We start from the raw sequence: 19,479 nt of genomic DNA, 5'->3' as shown, positions 1-19,479 counted from the left end.
ACCTTCAATGCATTAATTAATGGTTTCTTCAAAAAAAAAAAAAAACACCTTGAATTTTTTTTTTTTTTTTTTTATGAAAACCCCAAACACGAAGGTATCAAAACCTATAGTACTTAGTGCCATGCATGGGTTGAAGGAGAAGTATGGGGGGAGGGGGATGCCGGAAACTTTGCTCTAGAGACTAAACATGGGTTTCACCACTTCAAGCACTTCAAGCCTCAATAAGCAAAGTGGTGGTATTTCACCGGTTGATGAAAGTCATCTACCACCTGCATTAAAACTGGGAAGAAGAAAAAACGGAAATATAAATGAATTTTTAAAGTTGAATCACCTTTAAGGCAGGTCATTCTAAGGATCAAAGTTGGAGAACATTTTATAAATGAGAATTAATTTTTTTTGATATCAACAGAAAAAAAAATAATAAAAATGCAATAAAGTTTACTTTTATGTGAAGGAAATCCATAGCCCGGCCCAGTAATTCCATACTCATGGATATCAGAACAGGAAAAATACACTAATATGAAAATGATTTTTGTATTGGAAAACAACAGGTTGCATTCTGCTAATCTGCATTTAGGCAAAAAATGGCATGTTACAATGAATGAATGTTAGACAAGCACTTCCTAATTCATTTCACAAATATACATGGTCTCAATTCTAATCTCAACGATGTCCTTTTCCACTTGCAGTCTGCCAAACCCCATGTACTTTTTCTGACAGAATCTCAGTTATCGGTTGATTCAACTACTGCTCATCTCAGATGCCCAAATTATTTGCTGTATGATTCCTTTCGCCTCAAAGGTGGTACTTGTGCATATGTCCATTCTGATATTCCCTGTCAGAGACTTGGCAATTTGGAATCACCTCTCTTTGATCTTCTCTGGCTTAAAATTTCTCTACCTCATTGTGTCAAATTCATCTGTTGTCTCTACCGCTCACCCAACTCCACTAATCACTTGGAGCCCTTTGACTCCCTCTCTTTGCAACTCCAGCTGGCTTCCGTTTTCTAGTCACACTGACCCAGCAGGTCGAGATGCCGAGGCTTTTGCAATGACCTAGCACAGATTGTTCATTTACCTACAAGAATACCGGACAATCCCAATCATACAGCCAATACGCTTGATCTTTTTCTCACAAACAACCCTTCTAAGTACACGGTCGAAGTGAGAGGTCCTTTAGGCACTTCAGATCACAACTTGGTGATTGTCTCTTCTCCAATGGAACCTTTATCTCATGGCTATTCCCAATCTCGTGTTGTTTGGCATTACAAGAATGCAAAATAGGATGACCTGTGAGACTTCTTTTCTTCTTTTCCTTGGTTGGATTACTGTTTCAAAACTGCTGATGTCAACATTTACTCAGATCATATCAGTGAAATTATTCTTGCAGGAATGGAATCCTTTATCCCACACTCCACTTTAAAATCTCGTCCTTTATCTAAACCTTGGTTTTCCAATAAATGTGCTAAGGCTGTACAAGAGAAGAATGTTGCATATCGTAATTGGCTTGTTTCTAATTCTTCAGTTTCATTTTCTGCCTACACCAAAGCTCGCAACAATTGTAAAGCAGTTATTAATCAGTCCAAACTAGAGTTTGAACAGGCTAAGAGTAGAAAACTCGCTTCTTGTCCTAATGGTAGCCGAGCATTCTGGTCTCTTTCCAAAGCTATTGGCCGCAACTTTTGCCCATCTCTGCTCCCACCTCTGTCCAAACCAGATGGTTCTGTTGTCACTTCAGCCAAGGATAAAGCTGACCTGCTAGCATCCCATTTTTCTTCCAGATCATGTATTAATGATCTTGGTAAAACACCTCCCACCATTCCCAAAACGCTCCATTCAATGCCTCCTGTGGTCTTCCGTCAAAAGGATATCAAAAGGATTTTGATGAATCTTGATGCTAAGAAAGCTCCAAGTCCTGATGGTATTTCTCCTCTTGTTCTCAAAACCTGTGCTCCTGAACTTACTCCTATTCTTTGCCGCCTTTTTTCACTTTCTTATTCCAAAGGTGTTTTTCCTTCTGCTTGGAAATTTGCTCATATCTCGCCAGTTCCTAAAAAGGGTGACAAATCCCTCCCATCCAATTATCGTCCCATTGAAATTACTTCTACACTTTCTAAATTAATGGAGAAATCAATTAACCGCCAACTCTTAAACTACCTAGAAACCTTCCGTCTGATCAACGATCGCCAGTATGGATTCCGTCAGTGTCAATCCACTGGTGATATTCTGGCTTATGTTACCCATTTATGGACTAATTCAATAGAAAGGTTCGGTGAAACACAAGTAGTTGCTCTTGACATCTCAAAGGCTTTTGATCGTGTTTGGCATAACGGTCTTCTAAACAAGCTTCCATCTTATGGTTTGCCAACTGTTTTTAGTAATTGGTTATCCAGTTTTCTCTCTGATCGCTCACTGAGGGTGATGGTAGATGGCTCTCTGTCTTCTAACTTCTCCACTAATGCCGGCATCCCCCAAGGTTCAGTTCTTTCCCCCACTCTTTTCCTCTTGTATATTAATGACCTTCTTCCATTGACTGGAAATCCTATCCATAGTTTTGCCAATGACAGCACATTGCATTCCACTTTCCATTTTGAGAAACCATGTCCTGCTCAATCAGCTTCAACTTCTCGAAAATCTGCTACCAATTCCTTAAATGACGATCTTCAGGTAATTTTCCAGTGGGGCAAAGACAACTTAGTTGATTTCAACCCTTCTAAAACTCAGTCTTGTCTTATATCTCGCAAAAGGGATTCTTCTGCTCCTATGCTTATCTTTAGTGACACTCCGATTTCTAGGCAAAATGATATATCTCTTTTGGGGATTACCCTGATTTCTAATCTCTCTTGGCACAAGCACAACACAAATATTGCTTCCTCTGCATCTAAAAAACTTGGTTTTCCCTTTCACTCTCGGCGTTACTTTTCTTCCAAACAGCTGCTCACTCTGTGAGCAGCTGTTTGGAAGAAAAGTAACGCAATAAATCGCAAATCCGCCCTGCCATGGAATATTGTTCCCAAAACCTAAGAGAGGTTTTGGGGGTGGTGCCCCCCAAAACCTCTCTCAGGCTTCTTGATTCCATTCAGAAGAGGGCAGTTAGGCTAATTAATGATTCGTCTCTAACAGAGTCTCTCCACTCGCTTTCTCATAGACGTACTGTTTCTGCTTACATGCCTCTTCTACAGATACTTCCATGGGCACTGTTCTTCTGAATTGGCTTCTATGATGCCCACTCTCTCTCTTTCAAAACAGTCCGAACACGTGCTGCCACCAGCCAACATCCATTTACTGTCCAACTTCAAACCCACAGAACCAACTTTTCATCTTCCTCATTTATTCATTCAACTGCCGTTTTCTGGAACAACCTTCCTTCATACGTATTTCCTGAAAATTACAATCTACAGAAGTTCAAGTCCAATGTCAACAAATATCTTCTTTCGTCTTCTCAACCTCCAACCCAAGCAAGGTACTAAGTACTATAGGTTCTAATACCTCTCATGTTTGGGGTTCACATAAAAAAAAAAAAAAAAAAAAAAAAAATGACAAGTTTGATTTTTAAACAATTTTAAAATTTAAATTCTTAAATTAATTGAATTTTATTAATTTTCTATTATTAAACAATGTGAAAAGTAAAAAAACTGCCATGTCATCAATTAATTACAAATTGATAAACTAGAAGACTAGACTGAACTGTGAAACACAGGAAAAAGATCATGTGGTCTAACAACTCTCAATTTACATTTTTATGCAGTGATGGTAGGGTGAATATTGGCGTGAATCTCAAGAAGCCATGGATCCAAACTGTCTCACATCCACCACTCAAGCGGCCGGTGGTATCATAGTATGGGCTATGTTCTGTTGATATAGAAAAATGTCTGCTTGTTTCCATTGAGAAGAAGAATAAAAAACAAAACCATTCACCAAAGTGAGATCAATGCCTGTAGCTCTTGCAGTTTCATCCAATATTGATCGCCTGTCACTTAAAACAATTTCTGCCACTTCCAGGTCTCGGTAGTGGAACTTGAAGCTTGTTATGGTAAACATCTCAACGTGAGAAAGCAGGATGAGTAAGTATTAGTATGAGTAAGTATTTGTATGAGAAAGCAATGTTCGCATCTGCCAACACTACTGTCTCATACTAAATGCTCCATACAGAAATCTGCATCCAAAAATAGTTGAATTAAATCACTTGAAAGCATCACAGTATTCGTATTGCCATATGGTGCCACAGAAAGTAAAGGCTTTTGTTTAAAATTTTTTAAATTAAAATAAAAAAAAATATGAGATAAATCAGGTGAATATGTTCAATGTAGAGAGTGACTGAAAACTGTTTGACAGAATGGTTGAATGTAAGGGACAATCAACCAGGAAATGACGGACTGTAAGTTGCGTGTGACAGGATGAGCACTGTGGTGGGCTTTCACTCAATAACAGGAAGAGATGAGTATGGTGAGTGTGTCCAATTCTGAGTCTTGCCAGTACCACTTCCTCTCGTCTGTTTCTTCGGAAGCCAGACAGCCACAGCTTTGGTTCTTCTTTTATCTGGTAAAGTTTATTGTTAGTGTTACTTTTCCAGGTCTGTGACCATTTATCGTAGCAGGCCTTGCATATGACACACTTAAAATCAGAGAAAGGAACCTGAGGATGTTGTGAGAGAGCAGGTTGAGGATGTTTAGCGGCAAAGTCAGCACCTTCATTTCCCGGAATGCCTGAATGGCCAGCAAAAACGGATCCAGCAAAAACTGATTGGACACACTGCAAGCGAATAGCTGGGAATGAATCTGTTTCAATGTAGGGTGAGAAATGGAGGAATTCTTCCTTATGGCAGAGACAGCACTAAGAGAATCTGTGTAAATTATGGCAGGTGAGATGGAAAGCTCAATTATCTTACTAAGAGCTAACTTAATGGCATATAATTCAGCTGTGAAGACGCTGGGCAAGCGGTAGTGTGGCTGAACTTGTACATAAAGGGAAAACCGCCGCAGCACCTACTGTACTCCCAGTTTTTGACCCATCCATATAAATTTTACGGGCATGGTTGTTCATAGCATGAGCTGAATGTAACTGTCTGATATTGCAGGAAGGTATATTTTTCCCCCACTGGAAGAAGTGTGTATCTTGAGAGACAGACACATATGTCCAAGGAGCAACAGGTGTAGTTGTGTCTTGGAAAATTTCATTTAAATTGACATTCCAAGTCTGAACAAGCTCTTTGATCCTGAGAGAGGAGGGTCTATTTTCATTTGGCCTGCTCTCATAGAAGGCATTCCAACGAGTATTATAGAGATACTCCCAACTTGGGTGCGATGGTAGACTTTGGATCTTAGCAGAGTAGTGTTTTTCTACGCAGGTGTAATGGGGGATCAGGCGCTTCAATATACAGACTTTGGATCGGAGAAGTCCTAAAAGCCCCCAGCGCAGTCCTCAGAGCTCTGTGATGAATCATATTTAGCCGTTTTAAAGTGGTGCTCCTGGCAGAGTCATAAACTGGACAACCATAATCTAGTCATGAATGGATTAAACTTCTATAAAGATGCAGCAAAGTACACCGATCAGCTCCCCATGACACAGATGAGACCGAACGAAGTATATTCAAATGCCTTAAACAAGAAGTTCTCAAATAAGTGATGTGAGCTTGGAAATTTAGTTTGCGGTCTAATAGTAGTCCAAGAAATTTAACGGTGTTAATGAGCGGGATTGGAGTATTGTTTATTTGTAGTTCAGGTTTGGGATGGAGAGCTCGCTTCTTGCAAAAGTGAGTGACAGTGCATTTCTTTTCTGAGACAGTCTATAACCGTTCCGTTAAGTCCAGGATTCTATTTTGGTTATGGCAAGTTGTAGCTGCCGTTCAATGGTATTCATACTTTGAGATTGACAGGAAATGGTAAGATCATCTGCATACATATAAGTTTGAACAATTTTTGGGATATCTCGTGTCATGCTGCTAACTCGGATTGAAAACAGTGTTGGACTGAGTATTGATCCCTGCGGGACTCCCTCTTCCTGAATGTGAGATGTAGAGAAGACGTTTTTGTATCGGACTTGAAAAGAGTGCAATTGCAGGAAATTCTGAATTATTTCTGGCAAATGACCCCTAAGCCCCAGATGGTAAAGGTCCATAATAATACATGCCATGTAGTATCAAATGCCTTTTCAAGATCTAAATTGACCATTACTAGGTGTTGTTTCATGACAAAGGCATTTCGGATATGAGACTCAGCTTTAATGAGCACATCTAGGGTTGATCTATTTTTTTTTAAAGCCATACCGGTGATCTGGAAGGAGATTCTCTGACTCCAGGATGTGAGTGAGCCTAAATGAACCATTCTTTCCAAAATTTTTCCCATGCCGCTTGTAAGAGATATTGGCCTGTAGTTTTCAACACAGGAAGGATTTTTTCCTGGTTTTGGTAAGGCGATAATGAACGAATGGTGCCATGAAGTTGGATAGGCATTTTCAGAGAAGATCCGATTGTAAAAAATTAATAGGGTCCTTCTCCAAGTAAATGCTTTAACATAATGTAATGAACTCCATCTGGACCTGCAGCACTATTGAAAGTTCTGTTTAATGATTCTTGAAGTTCTATTAACGTAAACGGTTGGTTGTACGGGAATGAGCAGCACGTGGAAAAGTTAATTTTATACCATTCTGCACCTGCTTTGATGTTCTGGAAGGTGGAGGCATAGGTGGCAGAAGCTGAGATTTTTGCAAATGATTCTGCTAATGCATTTGCAACTTCTTTGGGAGTAGAAATGTCTTTCCCTTTCCAATGAAGAATCGGAGAGGGCAGCCAAGCAAATTTGCCATTTAGTGCCCTGTATTCTTTTCCAGATGACTTGTGTGTCCGTTTCTTTGATAATGGTGGAGGCAAAAGCAATCTGTTTCGCTTTTTGCCTAACTTGTCTAGCTTTTGCTTTTAGTCTTTTAAAAGCAATTAGGTTACTAGTGGTGGGATACTTGCAGAAATGATTCCAGGTACGGTTTTTTTTTTTTTTCCTGTTTGGCAATTAAACAATCTGTAATCCAAAAGTGATTTCTGTGTTTTCGATATGGTGTGGATTTTGGAATGGAGGCCTTAGCTGCAGTCAGAATCTGATTGGTTATGTAAGTGTTTATGCCGATCGGGCTAGCCGGGTGGGTAAAGTGCCTGCTGGCAACCCAAAGGTCGTGGGTTCAATTCTCGCCTCGGGCTTGGATCAAAGTACTGCAAAAACCTTGGGAGGTGCATTATGGCCACAGAAGCCTATGCGCCAACAACTACCAAAAAAAAAAAAAAAAAGTAAGTGTTTACATCATCAATATGTTGTCTTTGAACATGAAATCTGTCTAAGCGTATCTGGGCAGAATAGCCACCCCAGTTTGTCTTTTTAAACTGCCAAGTGGATCGTTGGTCAGGAGTTGAAGTTACTCCTGTTTGTAGCAAGCAAATAATTGGAAAGTGATCACTGTTGAAGGGATCGGTTAATACCGACCATGTCATGACTGGAAATATGGATGGTGAACAAATTGACAAGTCTATTGTGGAAGCAGATCCGGTTGCTAAGTGGATGTAGGTAGGAGATCCATAATTTAATAAATTAAGATCATTATTATGCATGAATTCCTCCATCAATTTGCTTCTTATATCCATTGTGGCTGATCCCCACAATGGATGGTGTCCATTAAAGTCACCAAAAAGACAAATTGGAGTTGGGAGTTGTGCAATGAGGTTGTCAAGTTCTGAAAGCAGAAGTGGTGCAGATGGCGGAATATAAATGGAAACAATGGTAAATGACGTACCAACTGCAAGGCGAGCTGCCACAGCTCCTAGGGTAGTTCTCAATTGGATCGGCCTGGATGGTATGTTAGTGTTAACAAGAATAGCAACTCCTCCACGTGCAGGTGATACTGAGTTCCTATCTCGTCTGTAAATGGTATAACTTGAAAATTTTGGCAAAACTTGGAATGACAAGAATGTTTCCTGTAAGCATACACCTATGGGATTAAATTGAGCTATTAAATCTCTTAAGTCATCAGAATGAGTGCTTAGTCCTCTGCAATTCCATTGTATGATCTTATTCATTATTTAGGTTTACCTGAGGGTGATTCATCTGACTGTTTTCTGTATGTGGGACATTTTTTCCGGTCCTTTTTTGAGAATGTGGGGCGTCCAGTATCCATGGTGTCATCTGCATGGAGTTCTAGAATAGATTCCTCATTGTCTAGCAGCTCATCTACATCCATGCTTTTGGAGGGAGATTCCGTGTTTTTAGAGACTGATTCAGATTTTAATTGTTCTTTTCCAACTGGGACTGATGGGGTATGAGTAGGAATGCTGATTGGAGTATTTGTGGCTTCACTAGTTCTTTTTGGAGGATTATCTTTCTTTGAGGTTGAAAGCGTAGATTTGAGCCAGTTCGCTAGAGAGGTGTTAGGTGGAACTGATACATCTGTTTGAGTTGCAGTAGAAACGAAGTTCCGAGTGCGAGCTGCATAGGAACGACTACTAAGCATGGTCGACATAACTTGTCAACGTGCCTCAGGAAAGGTGACTTTATTTTCTATTTTGTACTTTTGAATTTTCTTTCCTGTAATCCATAGCTCACATATTTTGGAAAAAGCTGGGTGGCTTTCTTTGCAGTTTGGACAAACAGGGATTTTGACAGAGCAATCCGCTCGAGTGTGATCTTTAGAGCCGCAGATGGGAAATATGGCCTCACCTCTACATGCCTGCTGCAAATGCCCGTATTTCTGGCATTTGAAGCAGCGAAAGGGATTCGGGATATATGGTCTAATACGACAATTCAAATAGCCAGCTTTAATTGAGGATGGTAAGTCTGGCGTACTGAATGTTAAAATGATGGATCTTGTTGGAGTGAGATTTCCATCTGTTTTAGTCATAATCCGTTTCACATTTGTAACTTTTTGACTACTTAGTTCTTGAAGTAGCTCTTCTTCGGAGACTGTAATTAGGTCCCACTCACTCAATACACCCTTTGATGAATTTAAGATTCTGTGTGGAGTTTGTTTGTTTGTTTGTTTGGATTTTTTTGGCGCATTAGCTACTAAGGCTATAATGCGCCAAGACAACATGTGTGGAGTAATTGATACTGTGAGCCCACAAAATGATGTTGTGTTTAAGAGACGCTCAGAATGTTTTGCGGTGGCAGTTTCAATGAGGAGATCTCCGGATTGTAGTCTTTTCACCATTTTTGGTGATCCAGTAATTGATTCCAAATATTTTTGAATCAAGAATGATGATAATTTGCCTACAGGTTGTGAGGATAAAGAATGAATCACCAAGAAATTTGGTAATTCATCATGGCATTGAGGTTCCCTTCTAAGCCTTTTGCCTGGTTGGTGTCACGGTCGTTGTCAGGAATTTCTGACCTTGATGGCTCTAAAGGTGGATAACTACTCGTATCCATGTTAGCTCCTTTTGGCCCTGGGGGTATATTTTTACCGCCCAGATTACCGGCCCCCGCCATGGGGAGGCAGGAGCAGTGCCGCTTGTGACCAAATGTATAGGTTAGTACAGTTAGTAAGATGAATTAAATTTAAAAAAAAGGTTCTTTCCTTCTTCTGGGCTCTTTTCTTAGTGCTTTTAAGAAAGAAGGGCTACTTAACGGAAAAGTTTAATAAGCAAGGGAGAAAACAAAAGAGAACCTAGTCGCTTAGAGAAAAACGCTTTTCAATCGCATGAGAATCGCTTGGCCACGGAAACGTTTGCCACCCGGGGCCGACCAATGTTGTAGTCTCCACTTTTGACATTATACCAATCTGAAAAATACCTACCGAGCATAACACTGCCTTCTGCCCTGCAGCTATTCTGCAATCCATCATAGAATCTTTTCAGTAATCCCAAAATGTTCCAGCTTATAGAGTAACCTCTCATGAGGAACTGAGTCAAATGCTTTGCTAAAATCTAAATAAACTATGTTGAAATTGTTACCTACATCTGGTTCATAAATAACTGTGTCAAAAGAGTTTACTAGGTTAGTTAGAAAATATTTTCCCTTAATAAAATCATGTTATGTGTCCTTGAGAATGCCATTTCTTTCTAAATATCAATGGATTGCACTCTTAATCATTGTTTCTAAGACTTTCCCCACCACCACTGAATACAGACTAACCAGTCTGTAGTTACTAACTTCTCTCTTAGAACCACCTTTATGTATTGGCAATACATTGGCACTTCTCCAATCCAATGGAATCTCTTCCGAGCCTAATGATGTCCTCATAACTAACCTCACTGGTTCAATACACTCTCTGAGCAGTCTCCCTCAAAATTACTGGGTATATGCCATAAATTCCAGGAGCCTTACACTCATCACACAGCCTCTCTTCCAATACAAAGTACCTATTCAATTCATCAGCAACATCCGCAGGGTTATCTAAGACTCTACCACATCCAGAACACAAGGGTCCAATCTGATTTGTTGTCTTCCTCTTTGTATTTACATAGATGAAAAATTGCTTGTCCCCATTCTTTGCTCTCTATATTAGTGCTTTCTCATACTCGGCCTTCGCTTCCCTAACCTTATTTGTGGTACTGTTACAAATCAACTTGTAGCTGTTGTAGACTTCAGTACTTTTCATACTCTATAACTTTCCCATGCTGTCTTTTACTGCTCTATTAGACCAGCCAGCCAGCTCTGTGTTTATCCATTTCAGCATCCTCCTCGTGCAATATTTTCTTAATGGTATACTAGGAGGGCTCTGCTTGCTTCGCTTGCCAACCCCCACTGATGTAGACTCAAACGAGAAAACATTCGAGTCTACATCAGTCCTTTTCACTCTTTTAGCTCATTCCATCAACACTTCTCCATCAGGTGCCTCTGTAGCCAGGTGGGAAGGAGCGGCAGTGCGTAACACACGCTTCTTGATTAGACCGGAGTTCGAGCCCGTCACCACCAAATACGAAGGATGCGGAAAGGTCAGGGAATCACCACTGCATATTCCCGGAGCAATATGGCCTTAGTTGCTAATGCTCCTAAAAACCAAATAAGAACTTCTCCGTCATCATAAATGTAGATTTGGCCGAATTGTGAAAGTGGCTAACGGACATCAAACTCATTGCTCCTTTCACCATGGCACCTCCTTGTATTCGCATCATATAAGGGCTGCTGCCACCTTGAAAGTCCATGTTTTCGGCATTAAAAGATGTGAAGGCATAAATATTGTTGTATACTCAAACCTTTTCTTGGAAGTGTCTCCCTTTTTCCGTGTTGTCAAACAACAAAGTCTTTAAAGAGTCTGGATATTATTATTATTATATTAGGGTTACCTGTAATTGATTACATAAACCCATATTTCTGTCTATAAACTGTGTGTGCTCTCTGGTCGATTTGCCTGTTTTGTTGGAAGAAAAAAAACCCAGTTTCTGGGGGGAAAACCTTGCTATCTATGCCTGAGACCAACTAACTCAGCCACAGAGTGAAAATAGCCCATTAAAGTTCCTTGCATCATCGACAGGATTCTAACTCGGGCCTTTTCCACCTTGTGTGGGGAGGACAGTGATGATACCACTGTGCTACATGTGTAGACTAAAGTGTTTGGACAAGTATCTGCTGTCAGCAAATTACCCATCCACTAAATATCTTAAATTACCTAAAAAAAATTACATGAATACCTGGAGAGGCCAAGTGGCAAATCAAGCGTCACTGATTCCAGACACACCTGTCAAAGCGCACTGATAGATATCTAATCAGGATATGACCTATGTAATGCATGAGCAATACTGATGCAACCGAAAAAGCAGGATTAAAATATTTACAACCTATACAAATATTTACAAAATACTAAATTATTTACAAATATACAAACTATGTCGGGTCCCTTCATCAGCTAACATTACAATGGAACATCAAATGATGCTGGGCGTGGTCATGTATTAGACAGTGAACCACTTGCAAAAGGTTGGTGAATGTTATGGAGGCAGTTATGGCTCGAATAACTGATGTAATTGCCCAGCACTCTTCTCCCATTAGCTCGAATAAATATCGCTAGGAGGAAAATTTTTTTTAATGTATAGAGAGATAAGCATTAACAGGACTATGGATAAATGCAAAAATAAAATAAAATAAAATAAATAAATAATGAAATATGCTGACTCATATTTTTTGGATAATTAATTTAGTCAACTGACCTTAAAGTGGAAATAAATTTTAGCTAACCAAGCAACTGAACAGATTGTTAGCATTTCAGAACACACTTTGAGAGTACCACTTTCAAGATAACTGTAACAATAAGATGGAGAAAATGGCAGGTTAACAGTGGTAAGGTAATTATGTCACTGCTCTCTATTTATAGGTGTCACTATTTATAGGTGTGAGTATATATTTTTTTTAATATATGTTTCTGGCTTGGTGTGTTTTATAAAACACACCAAGCCAGAAACATATATTAAAAAATATATATATATTTTATCATCTTCACTGTACTATAATAAACACTGATTCGTAGACAAAATTAATGACATTATTTCTAAACAGAACAGCTAAAACTTAGTCTTTGTGTACTTATTTTCAACTGTACCATCACATTGCTTAATTAAAACAATATACGAGGGGTGTTTGAAAAAGTTTGTGGCCTGAGTATGAAGCATTTATTTGAGGAGTCTGGTAATTAGTTTTCAACATAGTCCCCCCCACTTGGAGTAGGGTGACCAGATGTCTCATTTTTAATGGAATTGTCCCCTTTTTCAGCCACTGATCCCATTGCGCTGAAAAAAATGCAAGCAGGAAGCCAAATGTACCATTTTTCTTTTCTTTCTTCTGCACATGAGAATCAACTTTTATGTGAAGCATGGCAGATGCGATAGACACGTGTGAATGAATTCTAATATTTTCTTTGTTGTTTTCAAAGTATTGATATGTTGGTGGTAACACAAACTCTGTAACATTATTTGAGGGGTTTCGTAATTAATTATAAATTCAATTTGTTGATAATAGGTCATGAGATGCCCAAACGAAAGTGTAGTTTCACAGACACGCTGAAACAAGAATTCCCTTTCCTAACTGAAAGTCATATCAACAGTAAAGTTTTATGCACTGTTTATACAGCTAAATTTTTTATTGAACATGGTGGTCATTCAGATATTACACAGCACACTGCTAAAAAGAAGCATAAAGAAGCAGTTGTAGCAAAAAGTGCAAGCCCGTAAACTAACCTCTTTCATGACAAAACAACAAGGTGTAAATGGCTAATGGAAACATCTTGCTGCACAAGAAGGATTGCTAGCTTTCCACAGTATCAAGCTTAACCATTCGTTAAGATCAGTGGATTGCACATCTACCCTCATATGAAACTTATTCCCATGTGCAAAAACAAAATGTGAAAGTATAGTTGTGGATGTACTGGCTCCTTTTGCATTTCGTGAAGTGATAAGTGACTTACATGAGGCAAAATATGTATCTGTTATGGTAGATTCATCAAATCACTCAAGCCTGAAGTTGGTTCCAGTTTTCGTGAGGTATTTTATACCTACAAAAAAAGGAATACAAATTAAATTGTTGGAATTCCAAAATCTCATAGGAGAAACGTCTGAGATATTAGTGGATCACATTTTGTTCATATTGGAGAAATATAAATTAACTAACAAGATAATAGCATTTTGTGGTGACAACTGCAACACCAACATCAGTGGCACTGCGAGAAAAGGAAGGATAAAGAATAATGTCTTTCATAAGTTAAGCAAGAACATTAAAATTAACATTAAAGAAGTAAAGATATGTGCCAATTGATGTGGAATCAATTATTAACAAAGTGTTTCCACGCTTTTTTGTTTTTGGTATTAGAGTTGAGGCACTGAAATCTTTCGGCAATTTTGTTGAAGTGAAATATAAGCAACTTTTCCTTGCTACCTGAAGTGGGAAGAATGATCGAAATGTTTGATCGTCTCCAAGTCATATTTTCTATCACAAGATAAAAGCCCCAAACTTGAAGAATTATTTTAATAATCCACAGTCTCTTCTCTGGTTCAAGTTCATTCACAGCCAACCTAAAATGTATAATAACACTATCAAAAAGATTGAACTTTGTAGCAGTGAAATGGCATAAGAACTGATTGCCCTCACAAAACAAATGCTCAATAGAAAGGAGCAGCATTTCTTTACATCTTTTTTGGTATCGGTATTTAAGGGCACAAGGGCAGCTAAGGCCAAAATGTGCCAGGTCCTATATTATTATTCTAAAGTAATATAATGTGTTCCATTTTGGCATCAGAGGAATTCATATTTATGTATTTAATTATATTTCCAATGATGTTCCAATGATGATATTTCCAATCATGTGGTTAAGCAATAGCGGTTCTTGCAGTTGTGATTGAGAGTGGAAAGTACTTCTGAAATGGGAATAGTGAGGGCAATCTAAAAGTATATGCTTGACTGTAACCGGTAGTGTACAATGTGTGCATCGAGGTGGGTCATCCCCCATGAGTAGGAACAAATGGGTTAGGTGTGTATGTCCAATCCTTAGTCTTGCTAGTACAACTTCTTCCTGTCTATTTTGTCTGAAGCTGGAAATCCATAATGCTGGTTCTTCTTTGATTTGGAGCAACTTGTTATTACTTTGTGCCTTCCATATTTCTGACCACTGAAACATACAGACTTTTTTTATATGCTTCAAATAATCTCTGTATGGTACTTGGTAATTTGCTGGTGTTGTACTGTTTGGTTTTTTGGCTGCCTGATCTGCTCTCTCATTGCCTAAGATACCAGAATGCCCTGGGATCCAGCAGAATTTCACTGAATGATTCCTACTTCGTAGATGGTTTAAACAGCAAATGATTTGTTTTTTGATTGGTTGTGATGTGGAAAATTGATTGCCCAAAGCAGACACTGCACTCAATGAATCAGTGTATATTATACTGCTAGCATTGTGGAGAGTGTTAATATTCTGTAAGGCTAGTTTGATTGCATATAACTCAGCAGTATAACTGCTGCATTCAACTGGTATTAAAGTGTATCTAACATTAAAGTGTATCTAACTTTTTTATATTGTTGAGGGCATGTTCTTTATGTAGTTGTTTGATATTTTCATCTGCCAGGGAGTTCTTTCCCCATTGCTGAAAGTGGGTATCACAGTGAGGGAGATTTACAGACCAGGGTGGGTCATGAACATCGCTCTCTTGAAGTATGTTATCAAAATCAATATTCCAGGTGTGAAGCAAATCTTTTAATCTAATGCCAGTTGGTCTATTTTCAGTCGGTTTACTGTTATGGAATGCTGTCCACTCAGGGTTGGAAAGCAACGGTCGAACGGGATGGTCTGGAAGGCTTTGAATTTTAGAAGCAACATTTTCCTTCGAAGGTGAAGTGGAGGTTCGTGTGCCTCTACATACAGACTCTGAACAGGGGAGGTTCTAAATGCGCCCAGAGCAGTGCAAAGGGAACTGTGTTGGATGGTATTAAGTCTGATTAATGCACTTTTCCTAGCTGAATCATAAACAATACCACCGTAGTCTAAACGAGATCTGATAATAGCACAATACAAATGTAATAGAGTGTATCTATCAGCTCCCCATGTCATAGCAGAAATGGACCTAAGTATATTAAGTTTCTTTAGACAAACAGTTCGGAGGTATGTAATATGTGGAATGAAGTTCAGTTTGGTGTCCAATATTAAGCCTAGGAAACGAAGATTACTGGTGAGAGGGATCAAACGGTTTTTTAATCTGAGTTCCGGTTCTGGGTGTAGCTTACGTTTTTTGCAAAAGTGAACTGCAATTGTTTTTTGATCTGATAAACGATATCATTCTGCACTGTCCATGTGTTCAACTTATTTATGGAGAGCTGCAGCTGTCTTTCAATGGTATGGATATTTTTTGAACGGCAAGAAAAAGTAAGATCATCCGCATACATATATAGTTCTACAGTATTTGGGATGTTGTGTGTTATGGTGTTCAGTCTAAGTGAAAAAAGGGTACAGCTCAGCACTGATCCTTGTGGGACACCTTCTTCTTGGGTGTAGGACCGAGAAAGTACAGATTGGTAGCGAACCTGAAAGGTTCTGTGTTGAAGAAAATTTCTAATGAATTCTGGTAAGTGCCCTCGCAATCCTATGGAATGAAGTTCTCTCAATATGCCATACCTCCAGGTAGTGTCAAAAGCCTTTTCTATATCGAGACTTACCATTACGGAAACCAAACTGATTGTTGTTCATCAGTGCTTTAGTTTCAAGAACCGAGGTAAGCCGTCTGTGTATCATTCTTTCTAGGATTTTACTTAGGCAGCTGGTTAGAGAAATAGGTCGGTAATTTTCTGAAAGTGGGTGGTCTTTTCCTGGTTTAGGAAAGGCTAAAATGATGGAATGATGCCAGGAAAATGGATATGTATCTTCAAGAAAAATCCGATTATAGAAAATTAATAGTAAATTCAAGGCCGTACTGTTTATATGTTTCAGCATTACATAGTATATACCATCAGGTCCAGCTGCACTGTTGGGTGATCTATTTAATGCTGTCTGCAGTTCAAATAGGTTAAACGGTTGATTATAGGCAATATATTGGGTTGTATGGAATTTTATTTTGTACCTTTCAGCCAAAGCTTTGATTTTAAGAAAGGAGTTAACATACGCTGACATGGCAGATGTTTAGTAGAAATTCTCTGCAAGGGTGTTAGCTATTTCTTCAGAAGAAGAAATTTCCTGTCCATTTTTGATTAAGATGGAAGAAGGAAGAGGTGGATATTTCGCATTTAATTGCCGAATCTTTTTCCAGATGAGACAACTGCAAGTATTCTTTGTAATAGTGGAGGCAAACTGTATCCATGATTCCTTTTTGGCTTTTCTTCTAATTTGTCTAGCTTTTGACTTTAGCCTTTTATACTGAATTAGGTTGTTGGTAGTTGGGAACTTCCGGAACAGGTTCCAAGCTTTATTTTTTTCCTTTTTGGCATTGGTACAAGCTTCATTCCACCAGTGTTTAAGGTTTTTGTGTTTACATATGGAGGCTTGAGGTATTGCTTCAGAGGCAATGGTCAGTATTTGCCTGGTAATATGCTCTGTGACATCATCAATGGGTTGCAGTCTGATCAATTGGCTATCAAAAGAAAGACGGGTTGAAAACTTTTCCCAATCTGCTCTGGAGAATTTCCATTTTGAGCGATTATCAGGGTATGATGTTTGAAGCGTTTGGATTCTGCATATGATTGGAAAGTGATCACTATTGTGTGGGTCATTTAATACTGTCCATTCTATACTGGGATATAATATGGGGGACCAGAGAGTTAAATCAATTACTGACATAGATCCAGAGGTAAGATGAGTATAAGTATTTTCACCAGTGTTCAGTAAAGTTAGATTCAGTTGGTCTAGTACCGTCTCGATCAAGTGTCCTCTATTGTCCATATGGTCTGATCCCCACAATGGATGATGCACATTGAAATCACCAAGGATACAAAAAGGTGGTGGTATTTGTCTTATAAGGTCTTCTAGTTCTTTAAACGTGCACATCTTGTTAGGTGGACGGTACAGAGATACTAGAGTTAGAATTTGTCCAACTGATACACGTACAGTAATAGCTTCTAAGTGGGTTTGAAGCGGAATGTTTCTAGAAGGTATTTTACAGTCAACTAGAATCGCAACTCCTCCACGTGCGGATAATGAGGAGTTTCTATCTTTTCTGTAAAATGTAAAATTTCTGATTGATGGAGTTACTTGTGGAGTTAGATTAGTCTCTTGTAGGCAAATGGCTATAGGACCATATCAGGAGATTAAATCATAGATGTCATCGGTATTGCTGCATAAACCTCTACAATTCCATTGAACAATGTTCTGCATTATCGGAGTTTGAGGAGGGAAGGCAAGTCTGTCTGTTTCTTGTGAGTGGTTTGCTTTTGACGGTCATATTTCATTTTATCTTTTTTAGGAAAATTGGGACGTCCGGGATCTTCTACGTCATCAGTTTGACCTGATGAAAATCCAGTCTCCATATCATCTTCTGTATGAAGATTAAGGACTGTTTCATCGTGTGTAGCTATATTTTCAGAGTCCATTCTATTTGAGTTTGTCTTTTGTAATTCAGTGGCTTGTTGCTTTCGTGATTTATTTGAAATTTTATCACATGATTTTATTTTAGGCGGAACTGTGATAGGGGTATTACTTATTTCATCAACTAGAACGGGTTTGGTGGTAGGTTGAGATGTCGATAGCACAGATCGTGCCCATTCTGCAATGGATGTATTGGGCGGAATTGATACCTCAGTTTGGGCTGAAACAGCTTGGCACTTTAGTGTAACGGAAGCGTACGTGGTTTTTGGGATAGTTGACTTTATTTGCTTTCTTGCTTCTTGATATGTGACCTTATTCTCGATCTTGTACTTTTGTATTCTTTTTTCAATTTTCCAGAGTTCGCATGATTTTGAGTATGCTGGATGGTAATTCTTGTAATTTGGACATTCCAGAGCCTTTGCAGTACACTGTTTGTGAATGGTTTTTTGATCCGCAGTTAGGACAAGTAGTTTTGCCTCTGCATGTTATCTGGGAGTGACCAAACTTCTGGCACTTGAAACATCTTAAAAGGTTTGGAATGTATGGACGAATACGGCAGTTTAGGTAGCCTGCTTTAACTGAGGTCGGCAAATTCGGTGTACTAAAGGTCAATATAATATTAAGTGTGGGAACAAGTTTGTCATCCTTCTTTATCATAATTCTTCTTGCTTGAGTTACTTTCTGTTCTAGTAATTCTATGACTATCTCCTCTTCGGTTACGTTCAACAAATCCCACTCACTTATTACTCCTTTTGAGGAGTTCAAGGTGTTATGTGGTGAGACTGATTGGGATTCCGCTTATAGATGACATTTTTAGTAAAAATTCTGAATGCCTTGCTTGAGTGGTCTCAATTAAAATATCTCCTGATTGGAGCCTTTTCACCATTTTCGGTGTACCTGCTGCATTCTCCAGACATCTCTGGATGACAAAGGGAGAGAGTCTGCTTAGCGGCTGAGTCGATAAAGAATGTATAATCAGAAAAGCTGGTGGTTCTGATTTGTTACAGTCCTTTTTCATTTTTTTTGGAAGATTGAGATCGTCTTCCATTCTTCGGGTCGCTCTAGTGGTGGACATGCATCACAGTCCATTGTTGCTCCTTTTAGCCCTGGGAGTGAGAGCTTTTCCTCCCAGATTTCCGGCCCCGCCACGTGGAGGCAGGAGCGGTGCCACCTTGTGGCCAAGCAGTTGGAGAGGTTAGTTTGTTAGTGCAAAAATTAATAAATATACTAGGAAAAGAATGGTAATTTTTCTTTCTGGGTTCTTACTTAGGATCTGTTAAGTACAGAACCACTTACAAAGAAATGAGGATGAGAAAAGCACTGGAAAGAAAATATAACTAAATCAATGAGAAAGAGCCCTATATATCACTTAGGAAAATCGCTTGGACACTATCGCTTGGCACTTGGGGCCTCTTTACATCTGCTGTCCTGGACCTCAGAAACCAACTGATAGAGGATGGTGTCATCAGAGCTTTGGTATTTACTGAAGCTGTCAACAATTTCTATGATACTT

General features: G+C 39.0%; 1 protein-coding gene across 2 annotated transcripts in view; it reads right to left on the bottom strand.

The window, feature by feature from the left end:
• The window catches only part of LOC150078544 (UV-stimulated scaffold protein A-like), a 418,082-nt gene that overhangs the window by 115,490 nt on the left and 283,113 nt on the right, over nt 1–19,479 (bottom strand). The window lies entirely within an intron of this gene.

This window comes from Mastigoproctus giganteus, chromosome 11, assembly GCF_048544385.1.
Source record: "Mastigoproctus giganteus isolate SK-2022 chromosome 11, ASM4854438v1, whole genome shotgun sequence".
Lineage (NCBI taxonomy): Eukaryota > Metazoa > Arthropoda > Arachnida > Uropygi > Thelyphonidae > Mastigoproctus > Mastigoproctus giganteus.
This window is presented reverse-complemented; position numbering and strand designations above follow the sequence as displayed.